This window comes from Malania oleifera, chromosome 1 (assembly GCF_029873635.1).
Source record: "Malania oleifera isolate guangnan ecotype guangnan chromosome 1, ASM2987363v1, whole genome shotgun sequence".
NCBI classification, from domain to species: domain Eukaryota; kingdom Viridiplantae; phylum Streptophyta; class Magnoliopsida; order Santalales; family Ximeniaceae; genus Malania; species Malania oleifera.
Window position 1 is genome coordinate 70,449,074 of NC_080417.1, and position 17,500 is coordinate 70,466,573.

General features: G+C 38.3%; 2 non-coding genes across 2 annotated transcripts in view; both read right to left on the minus strand.

The window, feature by feature from the left end:
• Positions 1-401, minus strand: part of LOC131147500 (28S ribosomal RNA) — a 3,376-nt gene extending 2,975 nt beyond the window's left edge. Inside the window, exon 1 of the ribosomal RNA XR_009134874.1 lies at positions 1-401. This exon is cut by the window's left edge and continues 2,975 nt beyond it. This is a non-coding gene — a ribosomal RNA (28S ribosomal RNA).
• A 251-nt stretch (positions 402-652) lies between these two features.
• On the minus strand, positions 653-808 carry LOC131147516 (5.8S ribosomal RNA). The gene has a single exon (XR_009134881.1). It is a non-coding gene; the product is annotated as a 5.8S ribosomal RNA (ribosomal RNA).
• Positions 809-17,500: the final 16,692 nt, after the last annotated feature.

Sequence of the window (17,500 nt, forward strand, 5' to 3'; positions counted from 1 at the left end):
AAGCACTCTTTGACTCTCTTTTCAAAGTCCTTTTTATCTTTCCCTCGTGGTACTTGTTTGCTATCAGTCTCTTGCCAATATTTAGCCTTGGATGGAATTTACTGCCCAATTAGGGCTGCATTCCCAAACAACTCAACTCACCGATAGTGCCTTGTAATGCAGCAGGGCCCAAGCATGACGAGGATCTCACCCTCTCCGGCACCCCCTTCCTGGGGACTTGGGACCGGTCTGTTGCTGAGGACGCTTCTACAGACTACAATTCAAACAACATTGTTGTCCGATTCTCAAGCTTGGCTCTTCCCAATTCGCTCACCGTTACTAAGGAAATCCTTGTAAGTTTATTTTCCTCCACTTATTGATATGCTTAAACTCAGTGGGTAGCCCCGCCTGGCCTAGGTTTTTGATAGAGTATTATCTCTTATAGACAAATACTAAAGGGTCGATTGAGATCCTTATGTCAACGCAACTCAAATGATGGAGCATGATACAATGAAAGGGTCTAACAACCACCAATTGCCATTTTGTGTGTCGTCTAGACCTCATATTTTTAACCAACCACCCACAACTAAGTGCATGGGAGCCAATATCTACCCACATAGTATCCCACCCCCAACAATGTTTTGTGGGAGAGGGTTTAGGGTGACGGATCATGTGACACCCAAGAAGATATACCCTCAACCTAATGGCTTCGGGTGCAACTTGCATTCAAAGACTCAATGATTCATGGGATTCTGCAATTCACACCAAGTATCGCATTTTGCTGCATTCTTCATCAATGCAAGAATCGAGATTTTCATTGCTAAGAGTCATTATGATTCAAAAATAAACACATCCCATTGCACCATAGACGAGGCAACAAGAGAATGTTCTTTCATTTCAATTCCTTGGCGCATGCCGCACCTGGGTTATTGTGAAACTCATTGAAATGAGCATGCAAACAAATATGATTTCTCATTCAATAAAAAATGAGGAACACCTGCATTGCAATGTTCAAATCGACAAGGATGAGGTGATCATGAAGCAATCACCACTATGTAAATAACATGTTTGCAGGTCATTCTTTGGCAAGTATTGACAATGATCCTTCCGCAGGTTCACCTATGGAAACCTTGTTACGACTTCCCTATGGAAACCTTGTTACGACTTCTCCTTCCTCTAAATGATAAGGTTCAGTGGACTTCTTGTAATGTCTCCGGCAATGAACCGCCCACGTCGCCGCAATCCGAACACTTCACCGGACCATTCAATTGGTAGGAGCGACGGGCAGTGTGTACAAAGGACAGGGACGTAGTCAACGAGAGCAGATGACTCGCGTTTACTAGGAATTCCTTGTTGAAGACCAACAATTGCAATGATCTGTCCCCATCCCGATGAAATTTCAAAGATTACTCGGGCTTGTCGGCTAAGGCTATAGACTCATTGAATATATCAATGTAGCGCATGTGCGGCCCAGAATATCTATGGGCATCATAGACCTGTTATTATCTTAAACTTCCATGGCCTAATTGGCCATAATCCCTCTAAGAAGTTGGCCGTGAAGGGTCACCTCCATATAGATAGTTAGCAGGCTGAGGTCCTCGTTTATTAACGAAATTAGCCAGACAAATCACTTCACAAACTAAGAACGGCCATGCACCACCACCTATAGAATCAAGAAAGAGCTTTCAATACCCCTAGGGTGTGGTTCAAGGTGGTAGTGTGGGCTGCGGGAGTGCCTCTCATGAGATTAGGTGTTCAAACCCTCCTGGGCTCATTTCCACCCCTAAACTCCTGAATTTACCCTCCCTTGGAGTTGTGGGGTCAACTTCAAGAGGCGCAGAATTAGTCACGTGGACCGTAAAATGGACACGTGGATACCCGGTGCATAATCCAAAAAAGAAAGAGCTCTCAATACCCCCAGGGTGTGGTTCAGGTGGTAGTGTGGGCTGTAGGAGTGCCTCTTATGAGGTCAGGTGTTCAAACCCTCCTAGGCTCATTTCCACCCCTGAACTCCTGAATTTACCTTGCCTTTGGAGTTGTGGGGTCAACTTCAAGGGGCGCAGGATTAGTCACGTGGACCGTAAAACAGACACGTGGATACCCGGTGCATAATCCAAAAAAAAGAAAAAAGAAAAAAAGGAAGAGCTCTCAATAACCCCCAGGGCGTGGTTCAGGTGGTAGTGCGGGCTACGGGAGTGCCTCTCACGAGATCAGGTGTTCAAACCCTCCCGGGTTCGTTTCCGCCCCTACACTCCTAAATTTACCCTCCTTTTGGAGTTGTGGGGTCAGCTTCAAGGAGCACGGGATTAGTTTTGTGGACCGTAAAACAGGCACGTGGATACTAAGTGCGTAATCCAAAAAAAAAAAAAAGAGCTCTTAGTAATCAAGTTAGAGAGAGAAGCTCTCACCTCTCTTAAGGTACTTGACCGCGAGAGGATGCTCATCCTGGACTGAACCTCTTTGTTGATTTTTGGATTCCGGTTGGCCTTAGGGAGTTTTTCCTCCTGAAATGCCATGAAGATTATCAATCAAAAATTTCCATTGAAGGAAGTTGGAACTGCCCAAGATTACGTTTCACTTCGGGTCAAGATTTGTCCACTTCAGATTTGTGCGAAGGCTGTGTGGATCTCAGTTGAGGCAAAGCGTAAATGGGGTTGTGGTGTTTGTGTTGGATTTTTATTTCTGAGTAGGAAATTGTTCCCTGATGGCATGGAGGTCCATCTTGGTTATGATGAGGATTTCCTTACTCTGAAGGTTTTTCGACTCAACGTTGATGCCATCCATATCATTGTAACTGATTCCCATTGGGCTGTGGTTTTGGAAGTCTGGCAGGTTGTCTAGTTTAGAAAGTTTAATATCAGGTTCAATTTGGGTTTGCAGAAGAGAAGTCTCAGATTCTGGGTTTGAAGGTGTTTCGTGCGGCTTCTGACCCTCTTTGTCTGATTGGAGGTTACTTTGGTTTTTCTTTTTGGTTTGTTCTTTCTGTTCTTTGTGCCGGTTCTTGTTTGTTCCTTTCTCAATTCTCATGTTCACTTTTGTCACTATGGTTGTCCTGTTGTCTACCCGGTCGAAATCATCGGTTCTTGTTTTGGTTTCTACTTTGAGTTTTGTTTGTTTTTTTCTCCTTCTGCTTGGCAGTTTGTTTCCCCTCTTCTTGTTTAGCGAATTTTGTTCATCTCCCTCTAGTCTCGTGTGATTCTACTGTTCAATCTGTTTTTGGTCTGTGCGTCACTCCGTTCACTACCCCTCATGACATTTGAATTTCAAAATTGAATTTCAAATTCCCTGTGCCTACGGTTTTGGAGTTTTTTCCCATTTTATAATTAAAAAGAAATAAAATATAAAATAATACTCTGATTGGAAATTTTTTTCCCAAAATAATGCTCATGTAATCTCGCAGCTTCATGCTGCGAGATTTAAACTGATGGCCACTCTGCCTTTGACGCGTGGCAAAGAGAGAAACAGGGGACATGTGACGCGTGGCGACGCTTGAAGAAATCTCGCAGGTCCAAGATGCGAGATTTAAGAAGCCATTGAACGGAGAGGCGACGCGTGGCTGCGAGAAGAAATCTCGGAGGTCCAAGATGCGAGATTTAAGAAGCCATCGAACGGAGAGGCGACGCGTTGCTGCGAGATTACAAGGCATCGTGATGCGTGGCGTAAATCTCGCAGGACGAAGCTGCGAGATTTATGCCTGACATCCATACGCGTGGTGACACGTGATAAATCTCGCAGGACTAACCTGCGAGATTTGTTTCATCTGCTGAATTCTCCCCGAGCCATCTCAGGACACAATATTGCAGAGGAGAAAAGAAGAAAAGTTGCAGACCTTCGAGCTTGCAGAGGACCGTTGCGTTGGCAGGTGACCGTTCGGGCTCGGGCGAAGGCGAGGCGAGGCTATTTAAGAGCCGAAGATGGGGTATGTTATTTAATATTTAGAAAAAAACGTGAATATTTTATTTAACTTACTAAGATTTACATGAGATAATTATTTATGTTTTGAGTTGGTTTGATATCACATGCCGCATTCCGACTATTTGGGTTCGTTGCTGCATCTAGAGGAAGGTTAGTTTTTTAAATTAATAATTTCATTAACGTTTATGTCTTTAATAGTATTTGTATATACTCCGCATAATCATGTAAATTTTTAATAATATAATCTGAATATTTGAAATAAAAAAAAAGTATATTGATCAAATATTTATGCTTCAAATTTTATCTTCAATATTTTACATTTACATATTCATTAATATCAAAGAAGAAATAGTGTTTAGGACATTTGTTTGTTTGTATTTTTTGTGTTGTTTGTAACTTGTTTTCCTTTCTCTCTTTAAATTGTTTTCATATTATGCGATTTGCTTGTTTGCTTGATTTGATTTAAATTTTGTATCAAGATCATTTAAACTTTATAAACCCATTTCACCCCTCCCCCTTGGGTTGCCTTCAGCCATCAAAACCAATAAAATAAAGAAGTGGTACTTGGTGTGAAATTATCTAAATACCAAATAATAGTTCATAATTTCTACAACTCTGTCTTACCATTATTTTAATTATACATACATCAAAAAGTAAAAAAAAAAAAAAAGGAAATTTTTTCGTCGTCTCAAGATAATTTATATGTTAAATATAAATAGCAATAATAATTATAAAAAATAATTTCCATGGATTTATAATTTTTGAACAACTGAGTTTGGTTGTTACAATTACTATGCAGTAAAATCACGACATCAAAACAACAACAGCAGTAACAAAAATTCAATAATCAAGTCTCAAAGATGCTTCTATTTGGTGAACCACTATGAATATACATATGGAAATTATGGTTAAAATTTTGGTCAAAACAAGTCAAAATATCATTGACTATCTTCTTACTACTTCTCTAATTTAATTTCAATCTTCCAAAATATAATTTTTACATCCCAATGAGAAGCCCTCCAAATTTGGAATCCAAAAACTATATATTGAAATCAAGCCATTTGCACTTCAATGAAGATTTTTTAAAATTTATAAAAATTTCATTGATCTTCCTCGGGATTTCAAAAGTATTATAAAATTTTCTACTGTATAATTATCTTATAGTAACAACTAAGTTGTAGTTTGTTGATCTATAAATGCTTAATAATAAAGTTAAAAGGTTATATTTAAGTTAATTTAACTTGTTCAACATTAGTCTTATATACTCATACTGAGTGTGCTCCATGCCAAAATCATACAAATTTTTTTGTTAGAGTAGGATCCGATCTACTACACATGACTATGATTTGTTTGTGTTTGGAATTTGATAATACAAACTATATAAATGACAAAAGGTATATGGTCAACTAGTTGTCTTTGGGAGATAATTATTTATATGTATCATTGTAGTGTCATCTTCATCAAGCTTTTCGCATCACTTCTCTATATTGACTTATCAAAATTTGTAAATTATATTGTATTTGATGACACAAATTTGAAACTTTATATATAAATTTGTTAACTAGTTTGTATGGTCAAAGTTTGTATGGTCAACTAGTTTCGGTATTGTTGTACATACAAACTAGTTGACACTGTGCACTTTCATGCTGAAGTTGCTTACAACGTGCCGAAGGCAGAATCGGTGGTGCCCACGTGGTGGCTGCCAATCGGGATTGTGAGACACTGCAGCGATGATCCCTGGATGCCTATCTGATATAAGGCAAATGTCGTCCCTATTGGTAATGGAACGAAGACAACACAAAAACCAATTCCATGTGTCCAAACTTTCCTCTTGCACAATAGCAAATGCAAGGGGAAATATTTGCCTATTTGCATTCGAGCACGTCGCAATAAGGAGTTTTCCCTTGTACTTACCGTACAAGTGTGTCCCATCTATACATATCACAGGAGGACAGTGGGGAAAACCCTGAATAGAAGCTGCGAACTCCCAAAAGATTGATACAAATGTACGGTCTGATCGCTGCCTGGTATAGGGTTCCACCTCCACTTGACGACAGTACCAGGATTATAAGTGCACATTGCTTCCATCCACCTAGGCAACGTCTGATAAGACTTCTCCTAATCGCTGAATACTTGGGCAATTGCCTTTTGTTTTCCTAACCAAATTTTCTTATATGAGATGGAATAGCCAAAACGACGATCTATGAATTCTTTCAATGTAGCGATTGAGGTCGACGCATCACCCCTTATCATATTCATAATCTCACTAGCAATAAGGGACAACGTGATTTGGCTATAGTCTTGCGAGAGGAGTTCATTCAAGCATGTGTGCGGACCACCATATTGAGTGATTTCGAAGAATCGATGTTTCTGACGATACATCGCACGCAGTCTCCAACTGCATTCAGAGTTCTTACACCTAACAACCCATAATAGTGGGGTCGACTGCAGGACGTGGAAGTCATGGTGCGTTCGAGCGTGGTATATTTGCACAGCAGCTATCAATTGATCTTTCGACCCGAATAGCATCCCTTGACTCAGTTATGATGATTCATCCCAACGAGTTACCTGTATAGGAAGCTCATCACCATGGGACGAATCTACAGCATCTACGTCAATTACACCATACATAGGAGGTTCGACCATGAAATCTGCCGTATACGTGCCATCGTTCAATTGACGGGGGGGTGGGTTGACATCATCGGGGAACTCATTCGTCCCTTCACCAATTTCCTCCTCGTACGTGTGATCTTGTAAATGAACATCGTTCGTGATGTTCATCCCCACATCGTTTGTGATGTTAACTCGTTCGTTTACCGCAATGCATATTGATTTGGATCAATTTGCAAATACTTGTATATCTTCGTATGCAATTTAGTTAATTTACACCTATGACCAATTCTAATAGGTTGAACTGGCGGAATACTATATCTAACACCGGTTTGTCCGGTTATAATGTTACCCCCCATGTACAACAATATCGAAACCGGAATACTGCTTGAACTTCCTGCCATCTAGATTGACGCCCGGTAAATATAAAAGATCTACGCAAAACAATAATTTTATGTATAAGTCGTATGCTAAGTGAATAGTGAACAAAAATTATTTTCAATACGTTCATGTGCATGCAATATTCTCTAAATGTTTCACTTGTCAGTTTGAAAATATTCTTGCATGCAATTCTGAGTTCTCTATGAAAAGTCGTATCGAAATTTGGGCAGCATGCCAAGTGTAATTTGATCATTTACCCATTTTTACAATGATCCTTAAACGTTTGCAGACAATATAATAATATAGTTGAAGCATGCGAGAACCTATGATATCTACCAGCATGCAATTCACATCACTGCATCAGCCATGCAGGAGGCATTTAAATTCGCGTTTAGAAAACAAATACTTTTAGATATAACATATAATATCTTTGAAATTTTTTTGTAAGCAAGCCTTCAATTAATGCGTGTGTCACAAATATTTATTTAATATTTCATAAAAATTAATTAACATTTTATATTTATATTATATAATAAAATTAATTATATATATATATATGTATGTATATACATATCTCAAATATAGATTCAAAAGCTCCAAAACATCATGTGCCATTGAGTGTATACTAAATAATTAACTTATAATTCCTTCAACTTATATGCATGCGACTATCATATTCACATTGCTTCCAAACATTAATAAAAAATTTTTTTTAATACATCATTTATCTCTAATGAACTCATCTTGTCACTAATTTAGAAAGTTATTTTTTATACATAAGAAAGAAAATGAGATTCATTTTTCTAATTTTTTCTTAAACAAAATTTGGGAGGAGTGAGAATCCACACATCAGTTATGATTCAAGTTCAAGTTATGTTGAATTTTATCTAAATTTTAACAAATTTATATATAAAGTTTCAAATTTGTGTCATCAAATACAATATAATTTACAAATTTTGATAAGTCAATATAGAGAAGTGATGCGAAAAGCTTGATGAAGATGACACTACAATGATACATATAAATAATTATCTCCCAAAGGCAACTAGTTAACCACATACCTTTTGTCATTTATATAGTTTGTATTATCAAATTCCAAACACAAACAAATCATAGTCATGTGAAGTAGATCGGATTGTACTCTAACAAAAAAATTTGTATGATTTTGGCATGGAGCACACTGAATATGAGTATATAAGACTAATGTTGAACAAGTTAAATTAACTTAAATATAACCTTTTAACTTTATTATTAAGCATTAATAGATCAACAAACTACAACTTATTTGTTACTATAAGATAATTATACAATAGCAAATTTTATAATACTTTTGAAATCCCGAGGAAGATCAATGAAATTTTTAAAAATTTAAAAAAATCTTCACTGAAGTGCAAATGGCTTGATTTCAATATATAGTTTTTGGATTCCAAATTTGGAGGGCTTCTCATTGGGATGTAAAAATTATATTTTGGAAGATTGAAATTAAATTAGAGAAGTAGTAAGAAGATAGTCAATGATATTTTGAATTGTTTTGACCAAAATTTTAACCATAAAATTACGTATCCATATGTATATTCATAGTGGTTCATAGTAAATTAAATTCAAGTTAAGTTCAGCAAGTTTAAATTTAGTTCTAATTATTTTGTACATGATGATGTTACTCATTTGATTACGAACCACATGTAAAAATGGATGGATCATACTACATTCAAAGAGATGTTATTTTGTATATTATTACCATAAAAAAGAACTATGGTATTGAGAAGGGGGGGTAAAAGAAGATGGGAAGCACTTGAATTATTGAATATGATTATTAATAAGTTTGTAGAATGACCATACTTTAAAAGAAAAAAAAAAGGTTTTTAAAATTGATCAAGATAACCAAACTATATTATAATATTCTTCAATGGAATCACACATCCGAGGGTAGTATTGTCGCCCTTGTTACGAATTAGGAAGGACTTGTAATACCCATTAGCAATGGCATTGTGCATTCCAAAATAACCTTATCAAAGTGAGTTAAGACCCACAAACAACACAAAAAATACAAACAAACAAATGTCCTAAACACTATTTCTTCTTTGATATTAATGAATATGTAAATTTAAAATATTGAAGATAAAATTTGAAGCATAAATATTTGATCAATATACTTTTTTTTTATTTCAAATATTCAGATTATATTATTAAAAATTTACATGATTATGCGGAGTATATACAAATACTATTAAAGACATAAACGTTAATGAAATTATTAATTAAAAAAACTAACCTTCCTCTAGATGCAGCAACGAACCCAAATAGTCGGAACGCGGCATGTGATATCAAACCAACTCAAAACATAAATAATTATCTCATGTAAATCTCAGTAAGTTAAATAAAATATTCATGTTTTTTTCTAAATATTAATTAACATACCCCATCTTCAGCCTTTAAATAGCCTCGCCTGGCCTTCGCCCGAGCCCGAACGGTCACCTGCACCTCGAATGGTGCCTCGTAATCTCATAGCCACGCATCGCCTCTTCGTTCGATGGCTTCTTAAATCTCGCATCTTGGAGTTGCGAGATTTCTTCAAGCTTCGCCACGCGTCACCTGCCCCCTGTTTCTCTCTTTGCCACGCGTCGAAGGTAGAGTGGCCATCAGTTTAAATCTCGCAGCATGAAGCTGCGAGATTACGTGAGCATTATTTTGGGAAAAAATTTCCCAATCAGAGTATTATTTTATATTTTATTTCTTCTTAATTATAAAACAGGAAAAAACTCGCAGATTGTCCCTTTGTACGTGTCAATGCTCAAGTTGTTGAAAGTGGGTGCTCGCTACGTGGACGCGGCATGTCACCTGGGGTGCGCTAGTGAATGCGCGATACATATAATTTTTGACTTCAAATACAGCTATGAGGTGCTGTGATTCAAGAGATGCAGGTAGGCAAGACCGGGATACAATAGAGATTGAAGATTGCCTGAACTTCATTAAAATGTGTGGAGGCGACCGTCATAACTGGGTTAAGAAGAGCCATAAAGAGATTCATTTGGAAGTAGCTAGACTTACACTCCAAAGCTTCAATAGTGATGAGGTTGGTTCGAAGAAGAATGACTCGCTGCTGTCTAAGTCACTGGGTACGAAGGATACAGAAGATGGACTGGAAACATTGGTGGTTGCTATTTTTGCTTCAAAGGTGTCCCTATGAAGAAATGTCAGAGAAGGATCAGAAGGTAAGAACAATAGTGAGGAATAACAAAAGAGTGCCTTGGAATGAACTGTTTGCCAACAACAGGAACCCTTCTTGTTGAGGAGAAATTTTAGCTTATCTATATGAAGGCCCTATTGTTGATGTACCAGAGGATGATTTGTTGGAGACGAGTGGGATATATAATAAACACTTGGTGGGGTATTTCACTAACAAGCACTTGAGAAAGGCAGCTCTTAATAGGTTGCTCAGAATAGGAATGTTCTGGTGCAATCAATAAACCATGACAATGGATAGATTATATTTAGATTCCAGAAAGAAGAGGACTTGAGTAAGGTGATCCAAGAAGGTCCATACTCAATATATGTAAGATCCTTGCTCTTGAAGAAGATGCCAAGGTTCTTTCAATTTGACCATAAGCAAAGAACAACTATTCCAGTTTGGATTCAACTTAGAGCTCTTCTAATGGAACTATAGACTCCTGCAGCTATTGGAAGAATTTGTTCGGACATTGGTTTTCCACTTCTAACAGATAAGTTGACTACTGATCGAGACCGGTTATCCTTTGCTAGAGTTCTGGTAGAGGTGGATATTGCAAAACAGCTCAAACATAACATTCAAGTGAGGCTCCTTGGAAATATCATTATTGATCAGGAGGTATTCTATGAAAATGTCCCTAGATATTGCAAAAAATGCAAAGTGTTTGGTCATAATGAAAGCCAATGCCCCCACGTTCAATATATTCCCAAAGGAAGGAGACATAACATGGGTGCTAATGCAAGGAAGGAAAATGGGATCTCAAATGCTATGGATTCAGCCACTGTAACTGCTAAAGGTGTTAATGGCCATGGGTTGGAACAAGTAGCAGTTGTTGTAGAGTGTCCTATGGAGCCCCCGAGTTGAAAATGGCTCTACATCTGAAGACCAAATAACAAGTAAGAGTGAAAAAGGAAGGGTCCCTATGGTGGCAGGAAATGCTCAAGTACATGTTGCTAACCAGGGAGAAGAAAATAAGGCCAAAATAGTGAGTGATATCCCGGCTGAAAGTAGGACTGTCCTAAGATCCATAGGAAATGATGGAGAATCGATTGAAAGGAACTTGGGAGGTGATCAAAGAGGAAATAATGAGCAATACGGAGGTGCACAACCAGCACTAACAAAAGTGAAAGGAAAAACTACCTACAACCAGAACATATCAGATGCAAATGATGGATTTACCCAAGTGAAAAGCAGGAACAAAGGGAGGATGGTCTATTTAAAACAAGAAAGGAAGGGAGGGTTAGCCCTCCACCCAAATCCAAGATGATAACTGAACTGGGATACAATTTGGGGGGAGAAGAATGTGCCTAGCAACAATTGTATAGTTCACTTGGCACTTCAAAATCATGAAAAGGTTGAAGGAAAAGTTGTCTATGAGGCTGCAGTATGATAGTTTTTTAAGTTTATTTATGTAATTTACTTAGCTTGAGCTTGTCCTAAGATTTGGAGTAATATGATGCAATTTTGTTGTAATTTTGATTGTAGTTCCTAGTCTTGGATGGCTATGATGTAATTTTGGATGGGGTTCTTTAGTTTCCCTTTGACTGGGTATGCCTAGTGAATGCTGTACATATCCATTTTGGTCAATATAAGTTTTACCCTTTATGATTGAAAAAGAAAAAGCTCTCAATCTATCAATCCTTATTATGTCTGGACCTGGTAAGTTTCCCCGTGTTGAGTCAAATTAAGCCGTAGGCTCCACTCCTGGTGGTGCCCTTTCGTCAATTTCTTTAAGTTTCAGCCTTGTGACCATACTCCCCACAGAATCCAAAAACTTTGATTTCTCATAAGGTTCTAGCAGAGTCCAATAAACAACATCCACTGATCCCTGGTCGGCATCGTTTATGGTTGAGACTAGGACGGTATCTGATCATCTTAGAGCCCCTAACTTTCTTTCTTGATTAATGAAAACATCCTTGGCAAATTCTCTCGCAGTTATTCGTCTTTTATAAATCCAAGAATTTCACCTCTGACTATGAAATACAAATGCCCCGGATTGTCCCTGTTAATCATTACTCCGATCCCGAAGGCCAACAGAATAGGACCGAAATCCAATGATGTTATCCCATGCTAATGTATCCAGAGCGTAGGCTTGCTTTGAGCACTCTAATTTCTTCAAAGTAACAACATCGGAGGCACGGCCCAGCTAATTAAGGCCAGGAGCGCATCGCCGATTGAAGGGACGGGATGACCGGTACACACCAAAAGGCAGACCAGTCAACCCAACCCTAACTACGAGCTTTTTAACTGCAACAACTTAAATATACGATATTGGAGCTGAAATTACCGCGACTGCTCACACTGGACTTGCCCTCTAATGGATCCTCGTTAAGGGATTTAGATTGTACTAATTCCAATTACGAGACTCACAGAGCCCGATATTGTTATTTATTGTCACTACCTCCCCGTGTTAAGATTGGGTAATTTGCGCACCTACTGCCTTCCTTGGAGGCGGAAGCCATTTCTTTGGCTCCCTCTCTGGAATCGAACCCTAATTCTCTGTTACCCGTCACCACCATGGTAGGCCACTATCCTACTATCGAAAGTTGATAGGGCAAATATTTGAATGATGCGTCGCCGGCACTAAGGCCGTGCAATCCGTCGAGTTATCATGAATCATCAGAGCAACGGGCAAAGCCTGCATCGACCTTTTATCTAATAAATGCATCCCTTCTAGAAGTTGGGGTTTGTTGCACGTATTAGCTCTAGAATTACTACGATTATCCGAGTAGCAAATACCACCAAACAAACTATAACTAATTTAATGAGCCATTCGCAGTTTCACAGTCTGAATTATTTCATACTTAAACATGCATGGCTTAATCTTTGAGACAAGCATATGACTACTAGCAGGATCAACCAGGTAGCATTCCTTGTTGACACCGACACCGTATGAGCCTAAAAGGCAATCAAAGCAAGTGTCATCGTCATATATTACATTGAGTGATAAACACTTGGTTAAGGGCATATTGGAGTGTAAACCCCATCCTCGCACAAGGTTCTGTATCCGAGAGCACGAGCAATTTAACTTGAAGAAACCATGACCATAAGACACACAAGTGAAGCAAATGCATGGATAGTAGGGGTTGCTTCTAGGTTCACCATACACCCAGAAAAGAGGCATGTGGCAAAAATAGAGACATCAATCGATAATTCTTTCAACTTAGGTAGGCAACACAGGAATCAATACTTTGCCCAAGGAAACAATTCACTTGAAGCAACAACGAAAAGGAATGCATGAGTATAGTTCTCAGCATAAGCAAATAGCCAGCAAACCCACACAAACCAATGGCCACTCACACATCATCGCGTACACTTGACCACAAACCCAACAAAATGCAATGTAATTCACTAGGCAAAAAGCCTTGCGCAAAGTATAGGGAATGCATGTAAACACAAATAAGATATTATATTAGCTTTAAATGAAAGCAATCAACATCCAATGTCAACAACATAGGCATCAATGACTATCATAAAACAAATAAAATAGCACAATTGTATAAACATCCACTAAATTTGTGTGGTAGAGAGATATCAAAGGAAATCAATACCCAGTAACAAGATATAAGCATTGATGGCCATTATAAGTTCGATGTAATAGGATTGGTAAAGGGCTAACAAAGAAAACAAGGAAACCAACAAATGAAAGGTACATCAATGAGTAGGACTACGAAGAAAATAAAGATATTTAATGACATATAAATGCAAACCTATTATTACTTTAGCTCAAACACAGGAAAATCAACACTTATTGTCAAGATATAAGCATTGATGGCCATCGTAAGCTTGGTGCAATAGCATAATTGCATAAACAATGCACTTAACAAGTAAAGCTAACAAAAGAAACAGGAAAAAAAACATGAAAGTTTTTGTAATCATTTTGATCAATAAAATTGATATTGAATGGCATACAAGTGCAAATCCACCATTGCTTTGGCTTAAAAACATGCAAATCAACGCCCAGTGACAATATATAGGCATTGATGGCCATCGTAAGCCTAGTGCAATAGCATAATTGCACATGCATGCACTCAACAAGGTGTGGTAGGGATTACAAATAAAATGGATAAATGAATATATGAAGAGGTAACATCAATAAGTAGGCCTATCATAAAAAAGGGATATATGCAATGGCATATTTATGTAACTTGGCTATCACTTTGGCTTAAACACAAGCAAATCAACACCCAATGATAAAATATAGGCATCAATGACCATCATAACCAGAATGTAATAGCATAATTACATAAACATGCAATCAATGGGTATAGTTGGGCTAAGAAAATAAATAAAGACAATGATTTTTCTTTGTGAATGTGGAAAATGGACATATCAAGAAGCATCCATCCAAGTTGGCATGGGGCACATAAAAGCATCCAACCAAATTTTCATGGGGCTACCATGCATCAAAACGACTTGGCATGGTGCTACCATGCATATAAAAGCATCCAAATGACTTGACATAGGGCTACCATGCACATATTGCTCCTTATCAAGGCACATCATCTAGGCAACACCATGAAGACATAGGCATGGCCACATCTCCTATTTAGTTAACCACATTGCCCAACAATGACAAACCCGAATATCAACAATGCCAACAGCACACCTGCACATGGCCATACATGGTTAAGGGTCATCAAGAAAGCATTTCGTTAGCCACATGGTTATGCATCATTAAGTGTCATCAAGTAAACATTTGGTCAATCACATAGACCAATGATGATAAATCTGAATGTCAACAACACCCACCACACATCCGCGCATGGCCATGAATGGTTGTGTCAACGGTAATCATTTGCTTAACCGCATAGTCCAACGATGATAAATCTGAATGTCAACAATGTCCGTTACACATTTGCGCATGGCCACGAATGGTTGTGTCAATGATACACATTTGGTTAACCGCATGGCCCAATGATGATAAATTTGAATATCAAAAATTCCCACTACACATCTGCGCATGGCCAAGAATGGTTGTGTCAATGATAAGCATTTGGTTAACCACATGTCCCAATGATGACAAATCCAAATGTCAACAATTTCCACTACACATCTGGGCATGGCCACGAATGGTTGTGTCAACGATAAGCATTTGGTTAACCGCATGGCCCAACGATGACAAATCTGAATGTCAACAATGCCAATTACACATTCCCACATATCCATGAATGGTTGTGTCAAGGATAAGAATTTGGTTAATCGCATGGCCCAACGATGACAAATCCGAATGTTAACAATTCCCACTACACATTAGCACATGGCCACAAATGGTTGTCAACGATAAGCATTTGGTTAATCGCTTGACCCAACAATGACAAAATGAGTGTCAATGATGCCCAGAGCAAGTCAACAAAGGGCTATGTGGCCAGCCCACCGTTTACAGGTGCTTGAGCGCCTCCCACCCCCCCTAAAGAGCTTTATACGCGATTTTGGGTCTAATACAAGGAAACATCAACTTATTTGAGGAGTCATACTGGGGTTTATTTATGAAATTGTCAATATTTTTGGGAGATTGTTTCCATTATAGGAAGGACATAACAAAGGTTACCACAAAAAAAAATTCGGAATTTTTCGGGCTCTAGTATAATTATTATTAATTTTTGAATTAAAAATATGTAAAATTCAAAACAAATAGAAATTAAATTCAGAAAATTATGAAAATTTTTGGACAGGTAGAGGCACACATTTAGAGATTGTATGTAACTTTTTTTTGGTTTTTCAATCCAATAAAATAAGAAAAATTCTGATCAAGTTTGTTTGCATGTCACGTGGTTTGGTTCAATTTTATGAAGGGAGAGAAAAATATTGGGGACATGTTTTCTATTATGGGAAGTGCATAACAAATGCTGTTACAAAAAAAAATTTTCTAAATTTTCTGAGCTACGGTGTAGTTATTATTAATTTTTGAACTACAAAAAGGGAAAATTCAGGTAAAATAGCAAATAAATTCAGTAAATTATGAAAATTTGTGGGGAGGTAGAGCATTCCATTTGGAGGCTATGGATACTTGGATTTTGGGTTTTACACTTTGGTAAGGCTAGAAACATGCCGTGGAAGATAGCAGTGTAGGGCGCGTGGGTTGGTTCGATTTTTTTCTGTGGTTGGGCCTTCAAGGAGGGTGCATCATGGCTTCCTTCCAAGGGTATTGTTTAAGAAAAATGATCAAAGGTATACTTCATATGTGATCATTGCTTATCCCCATGATGCTACCCAATGGCCCCACACACCGATTATGTCATGCCATGCCACATATTGTCTTGCCATGTTGTGTCATGACATGTTGTGTCATGTATTAGCCACACACACTAGGCCATGCACGAGGCCATGCATTAAGCTATGCCATGTAGTAGCCACACACACTAGGCCATGCACTAAGCCATGACATGTAGTAGCCACACACAATATGTCATGCACTAGGTCATGTCATGCACTAGGTCAAGTCATGTTGTGCCATGTCATGTCGTGTTGTGTCTTGTCATGCCGTGTCATTTCATGTATTAGTGACACACACTCACTAGGCCATATATTAAGTTATGCCATGTAGTAGCCGCACACACTAGGCCATGACACACACTATGTCATGCACTAATGTCACGGTGCGCCTTTTTCACACCGTTGTGAAGGGCCGTGCGGCGCTAGTTAAAGCACTCTTGCTTAACTAGCCAGCCTTTTGTTTACCAACATTCATCCACGAAGCACTTTCATTAACATTCAATCAGATAGCAGTGGAAATTATAATCAATTCATGAAAGCTGTGGCAACCAAGTAGTAAATATTGAAGCAAACGTAATTCATTCAAATCCTCCGTTGACATGTTGTACTTAGCGAGGGAGGCAAGTAGGCTAAGCACGTTGACAATTGCTAGTGAGTTTTACAATGATTGATGAACACTCACCCTCCCCTAAAGAGCTTTCTAAGCCATTCTCACTCTAGCACTAGGAAACATCAAAGTGACCGAGGAGTCATACTGCCTTATTTGGCTTACAATGAAAGAAATACTAGAAAATAACCCTACACTAGTATTTACATGATGGAAACCCATCCCAAACACACGAGATAAGCGGTCATAGGCAAGCATAATGCCCTGAACAAGCTTAGCCCGTGACAACTAACCATGCACTAGGTCATGTCGCGTCATGCCATGTTGTGTCATATTGTGTCACGACATGTCATGTCATGTTATGTCGTGTCATACCATATCGTGTTGTGTCGTGTCGTGTCGTGTTGTGTCATGTATTAGCCATACACACACTAGGCCATGCACTATGTTGTGTCGTATAGTGTTGTGTCGTGTCGTGTCATGACATGTCATGTCGTGTCATGTCATGTCATGTCATTCCATGTTGTGTCATGTCATGTTGTTTCCTGACATGTCATGCTATGTCA